We start from the raw sequence: 14756 nt of genomic DNA, 5'->3' as shown, positions 1-14756 counted from the left end.
ACTCTTCGGATGAAAGCCTAAGGCCCAGTCGGGTTGGGCGATGGCGCCGGCATAGTCGCTTCCCCCTTTGGTGCGTCGTCTTGAATACCATGGGATCCGGTTCGCGCTCTTCATGTACTAGACGCTCACGGCGCTGCGATCGGCAGGTGACCGTCCAGCATTGTGGAGGTTGTGGCGTCGCGATGTGTGCGGCAACGGTGATGGTGGCAAGGTATGCAGGGTTGTGACTAGTCTTTGTCCTCGATAGTTGGCTTGCTCCTGAGCGTGAAGTCAGAGCTGTGGTGTTGCAGGGCGACATGGCGGAACGATGCCAGGCGATGGGCAACTTGAACTTTGTCAGTGCCAGACGTGCTCCTTTTATCTTGCAATGCTTGTCATCAAGGTTGGAGCTGCCTCATCCTCGTCATCGACGGTCGATTGTTTGGTTGTGGCCAACTTGGTTCCCTGACGGGTCATCCATGTTGAAGTCGGAGTCGCTTGCTCGCGCAGAGGTGAAGACGATGACATTACGCAACCCCGACAATGTTCTTGCCTCAACGGTGTGTGTGGGTCTTGTGGGTGCCAGCTAAGGCGGGGTACCTTCTTCTGGGCATGTTCTAACGGTTGTACTCCAGGTTTACATAAATTTACCGGACAACTCTGTTTTGCTTTCTTATGCTTTCTAAAGAAATCGAGATCTTCAGGCGGCCGAGTTTCGGAAAAAATGACGTACACAAAACGCCCTGCAAACCCGACGCACACTTGACAATCATCTCATGCAGTCGTACATAGTAGCACATCGACTGAAAACTAAAGTGGTGAAAGGTGCTAAAAGGCACTGGTCCACGCTGGAACGGTGGCAAACGCCACGCCATGATGGCCAGAGGGGCCTCTACGTAGTAACGCAATTGTCACGGAAACAGTCAGATGAACGTCACGGCATTGACGAACATAGCAGAGAACGAAAAAGAGCGTTGAAAATTTACAGTCTAGTATCACGATACAACAGCCAAGCCCGGACGCGTACGCCGGCGCATAGGGAAATTTCGTGTTTTGACCCTTTTTGAAAACTTGACGGAGATCTGACTTTGTCTTACAAATTTTTAAGATCTGACCCTTTTTTATTGCCAGAGGCCATGACGGTAGGATATAACAGCTTACTGTCAAGGTCCCTAGCGGTTGCATACCCTACCAATTTTTTTTTCTAAGTATGGAACACGGTGCATGCTAGCACCTACCGTGGGGCACCTTGGCAGTAAGGCTGTACATACTACCGTCGGCCTGTTTAACGGTAGGGATGTTTCCTACCGCCAAGGTCCCTGACGGTAGGCTGTTACACCCTACCGTCATGGACCCTGACAGTAGCAAAAGGGTCAGATGTTGAATATTTTATAAGCTGAAGTCAGATCTCGATTAACTTTCATAAAAGGGTTAGAACACGAAATTTTGCCCCAAGAGAGACGCCCGACTTGTCATCCACTGTTCTTTCGATGGGAATGGCGCATAGTTCGCCATTCACGAACGGAAGTGCGAAGAAGTGCAAAATGTCGGTCAGACCTGCATGCCTAGGTATAATGGTATCGGAATCAATATTTTTATTTAATTAAAAAAGGTATAAATGCACAATCTTTAACGAGAATATTAAAACGGAAATGTTAACGCCCACACGTGTGGGCGTTGACCATCTCGACCACACGCATCAATCACCGTTCAGTACTATATGCACGAATCTTGGCACAATCTGACTGATTTTCTATGCCACATTGGACAAGGTGTGTGTGGTGTGTGACATAGTTCGCCCACACATTCGTTTTACCACACGGAGGGGCCGATGTGTGGGCGTTTAGCAGTTCACCCATACACCAGTTTTCAGTCACGCACAAGGGCTGGTGTGTGGGCGTTTGCCATCTCGCCCACACATCCGCCTCCTCTCCCACACCCAAGCTGCCAGTTGCCATGCGTTTTGTAGTGTATATGGCAACTGCCTTAGTGTGATTGCAAGCAGATGGCAACTCTTTCTTTTTTTTACCCGAACATGTCAGTTGCCATATGTTTTGCATGGTACATGTCAAACTGTCCTAGCGTGCACGCAAGCAGATGGCAACTCTTTTTTTACATGGCAACTGCCCTAACGTGCTTGTGAGCACTGTTGGGGAACGTTGCAGAAAATAAAAATTTTCCTACGGTTTCACCAAGATCCATCTATGAGTTCATTTAAGCAACGAGTCATGGGAGAGAGATTGCATCTATATACCACTTGTAGATCGCGTGCGGAAGCGTTCAAGGGAACGGTGATGATGGAGTCGTACTCACCATGATTCAAATCACCGATGACCAAGTGCTGAACGGACAGCACCTCCGCGTTCAACACACGTACGGTACGGACGACGTCTCCTCCTTCTTGATCCAGCAAGGGGGAAGGAGAGGTTGAGGAAGAAGGCTCCAGCAGCAGCACGACGGCGTGATGATGGTGGAGAGGCAGTACTCCGACAGGGCTTCGCCAAGCGCTCAACGGAGGAGGAGAAGTGTTGGGGAGGGGAGGGGCTGCGCCTTGGATCAGGTGTTCAGCCCTTCCCTCGCCCCTCTATTTATAGGGGAAGGGGGAAGGGGGGCCGGCCCCCTCTAGATGAGATCTAGAGGGGGCGGCGGCGAGGGAGGGGGCTTGCCCCCCAAGCAAACGGGGTGCGCCCCCTTTAGGGTTCCCCCCCCCCAACCCTAGGCGCATGGGCCCAAGGGGGGCGCCCAGCCCTCCAGGGGCTGGTTCCCTGCCCCATGCGGCCCATGAGGCCCTCCGAGAGGGGTGGCCCCTCCCGGTGGACCCCTGGAACCCTTCCGGTTGCCCCGGTACAATACCCCCCGAAACATTCCGGTGTCCGCATGACAACTTCCCATATATAAATCTTTACCTCCGGACCATTCCAGAACTCCACGTGACGTCCGGGATCTCATCCGGGACTCCAAACAACATTTAGTAATCACATGCAAGTCTTCCTAATAACCCTAGCGTCACCGAACCGTAAGTGTGTAGACCCTACGGGTTCGGGAGACACGCAGACATGACCGAGACAGCTCTCCGGTCAATAACCAACAGCGGGATCTGGATACCCATGTTGGCTCCCACATGCTCCTCGATGATGTCATCGGATGAACCACGATGTCGAGGATTCAATCAACCTCGTATGCAATTTCCTTTGTCAGACGGTATGTTACTTGCCCGAGACTTGATCGTCGGTATCCCAATACCTCGTTTAGTCTCGTTACCGGTAAGTCACTTTACTCGTACCGTAATGCATGATCCCGTGACCAGACACTTGGTCACCTTGAGCTCATTATGATGATGCACTACCGAGTGGGCCCAGTGATACCTCTCCGTCATACGGAGTGACAAATCCCAGTCTCGATCCGTGTCAACCCAACAGACACTTTCGGAGATACCTGTAGTGCACCTTTATAGTCACCCAGTTACATTGTGACGTTTGGTACACCCAAAGCACTCCTACGGTATCCGGGAGTTACACGATCTCATGGTCTAAGGAAGAGATACTTGACATTGGAAAAGCTCTAGCAAAACGAACTACACGATCTTGTGCTATGCTTAGGAATGGATCTTGTCCATCACATCATTCTCCTAATGATGTGATCCCGCTGTCAACGACATCTAATGTCCATAGTCAGGAAACCATGACTATCTGTTGACCAACGAGCTAGTCAACTAGAGGCTTACTAGGGACGTATTGTGGTCTATGTATTCACACGTGTATTACGATTTCCGGATAATACAATTATAGCATGAATAAAAGACAATTATCATGAACAAGGAAATATAATAATAATGCTTTATTATTGCCTCTAGGGCATATTTCCAACAGTCTCCCACTTGCACTAGAGTCAATAATCTAGTTACATTGTGATGAATCGAACACCCATAGAGTTCTGGTGTTGATCATGTTTTGCTCGCGAGAGAGATTTAGTCAACGGATCTGCGACATTCAGATCCGTATGTACTTTGCAAATATCTATGTCTCCAACTTGAACATTTTCACGGATGGAGTTGAAGCGACGCTTGATGTGCCTGGTCTTCTTGTGAAACCTGGGCTCCTTGGCAAGGGCAATAGCTCCAGTGTTGTCACAGAAGAGTTTGATCGGCCCCGACGCATTGGGTATGACTCCTAGGTCGGTGATGAACTCCTTCACCCAAATTGCTTCATGCGCTGTCTCCAAGGCTGCCATGTACTCCGCTTCACATGTAGATCCCGGCACGACGCTCTGCTTGCAGCTGCACCAGCTTACTGCTCCACCATTCAACATATACACGTATCCGGTTTTTGACTTAGAGTCATCCAGATCTGTGTCGAAGCTAGCGTCGACGTAACCCTTTACGACGAGCTCTTCGTCACCTCCATAAACGAGAAACATGTCCTTTGTCCTTTTCAGGTACTTCAGGATATTCTTGACCGTTGTCCAGTGTTCCTTGTCGGGTTTACTTTGGTACCTTCCTACCAAACTTACGACAAGGTTTACATCAGGTCTGGTACACAGCATGGCATACATAATAGATCCTATGGCTGAGGCATAGGGGATGACGCTCATCTCTTCTTTATCTTTTGCCGTGGTCGGGCATTGAGCCGAGCTCAATCTCACACCTTGCAGTACAGGCAAGAACCCTTTTTTGGACTGATCCATTTTGAACTTCTTCAAAATCTTATCAAGGTATGTGCTTTGTGAAAGACCTATGAGGCGTCTCGATCTATCCCTATAGATCTTGATGCCTAATATATATGCAGCTTCTCCAAGGTCCTTCATTGAAAAACACTTATTCAAGTAGGCTTTTATGCTGTCAAAGAATTCTATATCATTTCCCATCAAAAGTATGTCATCTACATATAATATGAGAAATGCTACAGAGCTCCCACTCACTTTCTTGTAAATGTGGGCTTCTCCATAAGTCTGCATAAACCCAAACGCTTTGATCATCTCATCAAAGCGAATGTTCCAACTCCGAGATGCTTGCACCAGCCCATAAATGAATCGCTGGAGCTTGCACACTTTGTTAGTATTCTTAGGATCGACAAAACCCTCCAGCTGCATCATATACAGTTCTTCCTTAAGATGCCCGTTAAGGAATGCCGTTTTGACGTCCATCTGCCACATCTCATAATCATAGTATGCGGCAATTGCTAACATGATTCGTACGGACTTAAGCTTCGCTACGGGAGAGAAAGTCTCATCGTAGTCAATCCCTTGAACTTGCCGATAACCCTTAGCGACAAGTCGAGCTTTATAGATGGTGACATCACCATCCGCGTCCGTCTTCTTCTTAAAGATCCATTTGTTTTCTATCGCTCGCCAATCATCGGGCAAGTCAGTCAAAGTCCATACTTTGTTTTCATACATGGATTCTATCTCGGATTTCATGGCTTCTAGCCATTTGTTGGAATTTGGGCCCGCCATCGCTTCTTCATAGTTCGAAGGTTCACCATTGTCTAACAACATGATTTCCAGGACAGGGTTGCCATACCACTCTGGTGTGGAACGTGTCCTTGTGGACCTACGAAGTTCAGTAGCAACTTGATCAGAAGTACCTTGATCATCATCATTAATTTCCTCTCCAGTTGGTGTAGGCAGCACAGGAACGTTTTCCTGAGCTGCACTACTTTCCGGTTCAAGAGGTAGTACTTCATCGAGTTCTACTTTCCTCCCACTTACTCCTTTCGAGAGAAACTCTTTTTCCAGAAAGGGTCCGTTCTTGGCAACAAAGATCTTGCCCTCGGATTTTAAGTAGAAGGTATACCCAATGGTTTTCTTAGGGTATCCTATGAAGATGCATTTTTCGACTTGGGTTCAAGCTTTTCAGGTTGAAGTTTCTTGACATAAGCATCGCATCCCCAAACTTTTAGAAACGACAGCTTAGGTTTCTTCCCAAACCATAATTCATACGGTGTCGTCTCAACGGATTTAGACGGTGCCCTATTTAAAGTGAATGTAGCTGTCTCTAGAGCGTATCCCCAAAATGATAGCGGTCAATCGATAAGAGACATCATAGATCGCACCATATCCAATAAAGTGCGATTACGATGTTCGGACACACCATTACGCTGAGGTGTTCCAGGCGGCGTGAGTTGTGAAACGATTCCACATTTTCTTAAGTGTGTACCAAATTCGTGACTTTAATATTCTCCTCCACGACCCGATCGTAAGAATTTTATCTTTCGGTCACGTTGATTCTCTACTTCATTCTGAAATTCCTTGAACTTTTCAAAGGTCTCTGACTTGTGTTTCATCAAGTAGACATACCCATATCTACTCAAGTCATCAGTGAGAGTGAGAACATAACGATATCCTCCGCGAGCCTCAACGCTCATTGGACCGCACACATCGGTATGTATGATTTCCAACAAGTTGGTTGCTCGCTCCATTGTTCCGGAGAACGGAGTCTTGGTCATTTTACCCATGAGGCATGGTTCGCATGTGTCAAATGATTCATAATTGAGAGACTCTAAAAGTCCATCTGCATGGAGCTTCTTCATGCGCTTGACACCAATGTGACCAAGGCGGCAGTGCCACAAGTATGTGGGACTATCGTTATCAACTTTACATCTTTTGGTATTCACGCTATGAATATGTGTAACATTACGTTCGAGATTCATTAAGAATAAACCATTGACCATCGGGGCATGACCATAAAACATATCTCTCATATAAATAGAACAACCATTATTCTCGGATTTAAATGAGTAGTCATCTCGTATCAAACGAGATCCAGATACAATGTTCATGCTCAAACTTGGCACTAAATAACAATTATTGAGGTTTAAAACTAATCCCGTAGGTAAATATAGAGGTAGCGTGTCGACGGCAATCACATCGACCTTGGAACCATTCCCGACGCGCATCGTCACCTCGTCCTTCGCCAGTCTCCGCTTATTCCGCAGCTCCTGCTGTGAGTTACAAATGTGAGCAACGGCACCGGTATCAAATACCCAGGAGTTACTACGAGTACTGGTAAGGTACACATCAATTACATGTATATCAAATATACCTTTGGTGTTGCCGGCCTTCTTGTCCGCTAAGTATTTGGGGCAGTTCCGCTTCCAGTGACCCTTCCCCTTGCAATAAAAGCACTCAGTCTCAGGCTTGGGTCCATTCTTTGACTTCTTCCCGGCAACTGGCTTACCGAGCGCGGCAACATATTTGCCGTCCTTCTTGAAGTTCTTCTTACCCTTGCCCTTCTTGAACTTAGTGGTCTTATTGACCATCAACACTTGATGTTCTTTCTTGATTTCAACCTCTGATGACTTCAGCATTGAGAATACTTCAGGAATGGTCTTCACCATCCCCTGCATATTGTAGTTCAACACAAATCTCTTGTAGCTCGGTGGGAGCGACTGAAGGATTCTGTCAATGACTGCCTCTTCCGGGAGGTTGACCTCCAACTGGGACAGGCGGTTGTGCAACCCAGACATTTTGAGTATGTGCTCACTGACAGAACTGTTTTCCTCCATCTTACAACTATAGAACTTGTCGGAGACTTCATATCTCTCGACCCGGGCATGAGCTTGGAAAACCATTTTCAGCTCCTCGAACATCTCATATGCTCCGTGCTTCTCAAAACGCTTTTGGAGCCCCGGTTCTAAGCTGTAAAGCATGCCGCACTGAACAAGGGAGTAATCATCAGCACGTGATTGCCAAGTGTTCATAACGTCTTGGTTCTTTGGGATGGGTGCTTCACCTAGCGGTGCATCTAGGACATAATCTTTTTTGGCTGCTATGAGGATGATCCTCAGGTTCCGGACCCAGTCCGAATAGTTGCTGCCACCATCTTTCAGCTTGGTTTTCTCTAGGAACGCGTTGAAGTTCATGTTGACATGAGCGTTGGCCATTTGATCTACAAGACATATTTTGCAAAAGTTTTAGACTAAGTTCATGATAATTAAGTTCATCTAATCAAATTATTTAATGAACTCCCACTTAGATTAGACATCCCTCTAGTCATCTAAGTGTTACACGATCCGAGTCGACTAGGCCGTGTCCGATCAACACGTGAGACGGACTAGTCATCATCGGTGAACATCTCCATGTTGATCGTATCTTCTATACGACTCATGTTCGACCTTTCGGTCTCTGTGTTCCGAGGCCATGTCTGTACATGCTAGGCTCGTCAAGTTAACCCTAAGTGTTCTGCATGTGTAAATCTGTCTTACACCCGTTGTATGTGAACATAAGGATCTATCACACCCGATCATCACGTGGTGCTTCGAAACGACGAACTTTAGCAACGGTGCACAGTTAGAGGGAACACTTTCTTGAAATTATTATAAGGGATCATCTTATTTACTACCGCCGTTCTAAGTAAACAAGATGCATACAACATAATAAACATCACATGCAATTATATAGTAGTGACATGATATGGCCAATATCATATAGCTCCTTCGATCTCCATCTTCGGGGCTCCATGATCATCTTCGTCACCGGCATGACACCATGATCTTCATCATTGTGTCTTCATGAAGTTGTCACGCCAACGACTACTTCTACTTCTATGGCTAACGCGTTTAGAAATAAAGTAAAGTAATTTACATGGCGTTCTTCAATGATACGCAGGTCATACAAAAAATAAAGACAACTCCTATGGCTCCTGCCGGTTGTCATACTCATCGACATGCAAGTAGCGATTCCTATTACAAGAACATGATCTCATACATCACAATATATCATTCATCATTTCATCACAACTTCTGGCCATATCACATCACATGACAATTGCTGCAAAAACAAGTTAGACGTCCTGTAATTGTTGTTGCATCTTTTACGTGGCTGCAATTGGGTTCTAGCAAGAACGTTTTCTTACCTACGAATAACCACAATATGATTTTGTCAACTTCTATTTACCCTTCATAAGGACCCTTTTCATCTAATCCGCTCCAACTAAAGTAGGAGAGACAGACACCCGCTAGCCACCTTATGCAACTAGTGCATGTCAGTCGGTGGAACCTGTCTCACGTAAGCGTACGTGTAAGGTCGGTCCGGGCCGCTTCATCCCACAATACCGCTGAAGCAAGAAAAGACTAGTAGCGGCAAGCAAGTTGACAAGATCTACGGCCACAACAAAATTGTGTTCTACTCGTGCAATAGAGAACTACGCATAAACCTGGCTCATGATGCCACTGTTGGGGAACGTTGCAGAAAATAAAAAATTTCCTACGGTTTCACCAAGATCCATCTATGAGTTCATCTAAGCAAAGAGTCATGGGAGAGAGATTGCATCTACATACCACTTGTAGATCGCGTGCAGAAGCGTTCAAGGGAACGGTGATGATGGAGTCGTACTCACCGTGATTCAAATTACCGATGACCAAGTGCTGAACGGACAGCACCTCCGCATTCAACACACGTACGGTACGGACAACGTCTCCTCCTTCTAGATCCAGCAAGGGGGAAGGAGAGGTTGAGGAAGAAGGCTCCAGCAGCTGCACGACGGCGTGATGATGGTGGAGAGGCAGTACTCCGACAGGGCTTCGCCAAGCGCTCAACGGAGGAGGAGAGGTGTTGGGGAGGGGAGGGGCTGCGCCTTGGATCAGGTGTTCAGCCCTCCCCTCGCCCCTCTATTTATAGGGGAAGGGGGAAGGGGGGCCGGCCCCCTCTAGATGAGATCTAGAGGGGGGCGGCGGCCAGGGAGGGGGCTTGCCCCCCAAGCAAAGGGGGTGCGCCCCCTTTAGGGTTCCCCCCCAACCCTAGGCGCATGGGCCCAAGGGGGGCGCCCAGCCCTCCAGGGGCTGGTTCCCTGCCCCATGCGGCCCATGAGGCCCTCCGAGAGGGGTGGCCCCTCCCGGTGGACCCCCGGAACCCTTCCGGTGGCCCCGGTACAATACCGATATGCCCCCGAAACTTTCCGGTGTCCGCATGACAACTTCCCATATATAAATCTTTACCTCCGAACCATTCCGGAACTCCTCGTGGCGTCCGGGATCTCATCCGGGACTCCGAACAACATTCGGTAATCACATACAAGTCTTCCTAATAACCCTAGCATCACCGAACCTTAAGTGTGTAGACCCTACGGGTTCGGGAGACACGCAGACATGACCGAGACGGCTCTCCGGTCAATAACCAACAGCGGGATCTGGATACCCATGTTGGCTCCCACATGCTCCTCGATGATGTCATCGGATGAACCACGATGTCGAGGATTCAATCAACCCCGTATGCAATTCCCTTTGTCAGACGGTATGTTACTTGCCCGAGACTCGATCGTCGGTATCCCAATACCTCGTTCAGTCTCGTTACCGGCAAGTCACTTTACTCGTACCGTAATGCATGATCCCATGACCAGACACTTGGTCACCTTGAGCTCATTATGATGATGCACTACCGAGTGGGCCCAGTGATACCTCTCCGTCATACGGAGTGACAAATCCCAGTCTCGATCCGTGTCAACCCAACAGACATTTTCGGAGATACCTGTAGTGCACCTTTATAGTCACCCAGTTACGTTGTGACGTTTGGTACACCCAAAGCACTCCTACGGTATCCGGGAGTTACACGATCTCATGGTCTAAGAAAGAGATACTTGACATTGGAAAAGCTCTAGCAAAACGAACTACACGATCTTGTGCTATGCTTAGGAATGGGTCTTGTCCATCACATCATTCTCCTAATGATGTGATCCCGTTGTCAACGACATCTAATGTCCATAGTCAGGAAACCATGACTATCTGTTGACCAACGAGCTAGTCAACTAGAGGCTTACTAGGGACGTATTGTGGTCTATGTATTCACACGTGTATTACGACTTCCGGATAATACAATTATAGCATGAATAAAAGACAATTATCATGAACAAGGAAATATAATAATAATGCTTTTATTATTGCCTCTAGGGCATATTTCCAACAAGCACATGGCAACTCTCTCTTTTACCCGAACATGTTTTTTTTTTGCCATGCCATTTTTTCAGTGCTACGTGGCAACTGCCTAGTGTTAGTAGGTGGCAACTCCTAAAGTTTTGAAATCATGTCAACTGCAGTAGACCAGACCACACATGGCAACAGCTGTAGTTGTCCAAAAAATGGCAATCTGGAACTTTGTCCTGAGATGGCAACTGCCTAGTGTTAGTAGGTGGCAACTCCTAAAGTTTTGAAATTATGGCAACTGCAGTAGACCAGACCACACATGGCAACAGCTGTAGTTGTCCAAAAAATGGCAATCTGAAACTTTGACCTGAGATGGCAACTGCAGTTGAGCAGACATGGCAACTGTAGTTGTCCGACATGGCAACCGTAGTTCAGCGACATGGCAACTGCACTTAACGAACATAGACGAGGGTCTGGCCCATGGCAACTGCGTGTGCGCGGTAAAGTGTCACGTGGGGCGTGCGGGACCACTAGGTACGAGGCCTGACGTAACGGGCGTGTGGGCGTTATCTATTTCGCTCACACGCACGCGTATAAGAGAGGTCGAGAGGGGAAAAGACGTATGGGCGCTAGTTGTTTTGCCCACACACAAGCGTGTGGACTGGTCCTCTTAGGCACCACACAGAACGTGTGGGCAGATCCCTTAACGCCCACACGTGTGACAGTTATCGGGACCCTATCAAAAACTGATGCCAAAGATTGAATAATGTATGCAATACGGTGCACGTATCGTGCGTAGACATTATCTGAGTTGACGTGACATTGTATTACCTCTGCAACCATTTTATTATTCCTAGATGGCATCCTGATGGGTCCCATTTGTCAACCTATTACATTTTTCCTTGGCACCAGGTGGGTCCCACTTTTCAAATTTCCAATGGTCTGTCTGTTACATGTGGATCCCACTTGTCAGCGCAACGAAGAAATAAACTCGAGGGACCCAGGACCTCAGCGAGCTCGGGCACGCTTGCCACTCCACTGAACATATCGTCTTATCTGTTATGAGCATATACATGTGTATACCATGCACAAGGAGTTTCTGATTCCGAGCTCACACTACTTGGGTGAATAGTAAAATCCCAAAGAGTTTTAGAAATCTGATTTTTTTTTTATAAACATTGATCAGTGTTCTTTGGAGCATCGATTTTGTTTTTTCCAAAAGCTCCATCCAATCATCAATGTTTGTTGCCAACAAAATGAATCTTTATTTTTTATTTTTACTTTTTGTAGATTTTACTGTTCATTAGATTTTACTGATTAGACGAGTACTTTTGTTATACCAACTCCTTTCTTCCTTCAGAAATGGCCGCCGACAAACTCGCCTGCAATGGCCAACTACTTTCATCCTTTCCCTGGGCCCTTGGAACCCATGGAAAGCTCCAAAAGTATCAGAAGATCATCGTCACCGAGCTCCCCATGACACGATGCATCCGCTCCGTTTGTGCCGTCCGCGATGTAACGCTCCAGAACGGACACTATACAGATCTAGCATTTCTGCTACTAAAATACATAGTATCGTCCTAGGAGGCCCACCAAACACAACGTGCATGCTATATCCATACACGCAACATAACTTTATATGTATGGAACGACAAGTATCACAACCCTACTCTACAAAAGAACTGCAACAACAACAAAACACACACACACACACAATAACTCCAACGAGTCAAATTATTTCACAAATAAATACATGCACATGTGGCCAAACACCAGGGTGAAAAGGAGGGATATTGAAAACACAAGGCAGAGCTGAGGTAACCATCGCCACTCGATGAAAAGGTGCACCGCCATTTTCAAATTGCGCCTGCAAAGCAGGCAGAAGTAGCAGTTGGCCACTTTTGGTGCATCAATCTATCAGCCGTGGGTAGCCTATTAATACTAGAAAGGAGCCAGGCAATAAACTTGCACTTCGCAGAAGACCAAACTCTCCAAACGGATGCAGTGATCGGGGAAAGCAAAGACCCGAGGAACTGAAGTCGGTACACCGACGCAGCAGAGTACCATCCATTTACCGATAACGCGAATTGGTCATCGTCACCGGCCAAGGCGCCCATAGATGCCACTTTGGGCCAAAGGGCGACGAACTTAGGGAAGGATTCGCTAGTGATGAGGCCCTGCAAAGTCGGTGAAGCATCTGCTGTCGTCCAGAGCATTCTTAATAGATCTCCACTTGCGTTGGGAGAGGCCGAAAATCTCAGGCGCAAGCAGGAACGATGCCTGGCCGTTAAGTCAGCTTTCAAACCAAGACCTCAACGTGCGGCCATATGCGTTACGAGGGCTGCCGTATGTGATGACTCTGCTAGTGTTGCTCTTAGGTTGGTCATAGTGCAAGTAACATAGCGCATTCCAAGACAAGTTTGCTTATGTGACATATAGTTAACGAGGAGAGAGGTGTTTGGAGTAACATAATATGTTACTGTAACATAATCTCTATCTAATAATAAAGCGCGGTGGGTTTCCGTCGTCCGTCACCCCTATTTACAAAAACGTCCCTACAGTTTGTTGAAATCAACCCACAATCCATTTATAAGTCATAACGAACCGTTTTTTACCCTTTTTAGAAAACCCCCTGAGATTTGAGGTAATCAACCCACCGTCCATATTTAAGTCATACGAATCGTTTTTTTATATTTTAACAAAAAACCCCCTAACCTTTCGGTTAATCAATCCGCAGTTTATCTAAAACAAAATTATTCATATCTTTTAAACCGTAACTCCGATTTTAACATATTATATATGAAATTTCATTAGAAAAATGTGTAGACTCTAAATATGTTGATACTTTTAGCTGTTAAATATTTCTAAACTATTAATTTGGGTGCAAACTTAATCTATAGTGCACGGTCCGTTTTTCTTTTGCACCGGCGGCGATCCAAATTGCAAATAAACACACATTAAAACCAGATTGAGTGGGAAAAAACATTGATAACCACGCATACACAACTCTGAAAAACCTCGCGGGAAAAAACAACACTTTTCTCATCTTATTCTGAGCGATTGTGTGCGTGCGAGCGCGCGCGCGTGTGTGTGAGAGAGAGACGCCTTAGGACTGACCACATTCAAATGCATTTTCGTTGTGTGAGCAGTGAGACCACCGTCGGGAACACAAATGTGATGCCATTTTAAATAAAGAACGTCTACCTATCAAGGTCTCGAGTCGTGGTCATTGGGTTAAGAGCGTGTATTTTTTCTGTCCCGTTGCAACGCACGGGCTCTTTTGCTAGTGCAACCCAAAACAAAATAAGTATAATGTAATAAATGCAATCATCTATGATAGTACTAGTATGTTACTTTGCATGACACTAGTCTAAGTTACTCGCCACTATGACTAGCCTTACGATCTAGTATTACACAATTTAAGTACATCCAATCAAAATAGTGTTGGTTGATGACGTACAAAATTTTAGCAATAAGATTATATATTAACTGTTGGATACGTGGATACTAGCAGTAGCACGCAATGAGAGGGCCTACTAGCAGGAGCTTAATTGGTGGACCTTGACGAGAGTCCACTGTGCACGCGTGGATCTGTCACGACGACGAACGAGGAACACGGCGGCATGGATATTTAACATGGACATAGTACTGCTGTCCGCTGGTCACGACCGGGGAAGCAAGACCCACGCAAGATCCGGTAGAGGAGCTGACGAGAAATAACAACACGTGCACGCACACACGCGCCGCGGAGAGCCAGGGCAACCATGATGCTGGTCATAGCGAAGAGTAACATATATTACAAGTCTATATTACTATTTTACTACTCCCTCATAGAAGAAGAAGAATAATTTTACTACTTATCACCTCATCATTTTTGCTTATCTGATATCTATGTTACTACTCTCTCCGTTTCAAAATTGACAA

The sequence above is a fragment of the Triticum dicoccoides genome, chromosome 4B (assembly GCF_002162155.2).
Source record: "Triticum dicoccoides isolate Atlit2015 ecotype Zavitan chromosome 4B, WEW_v2.0, whole genome shotgun sequence".
Classification (NCBI taxonomy): domain Eukaryota; kingdom Viridiplantae; phylum Streptophyta; class Magnoliopsida; order Poales; family Poaceae; genus Triticum; species Triticum dicoccoides.
Note: the sequence above shows the minus strand (reverse complement) of the source record.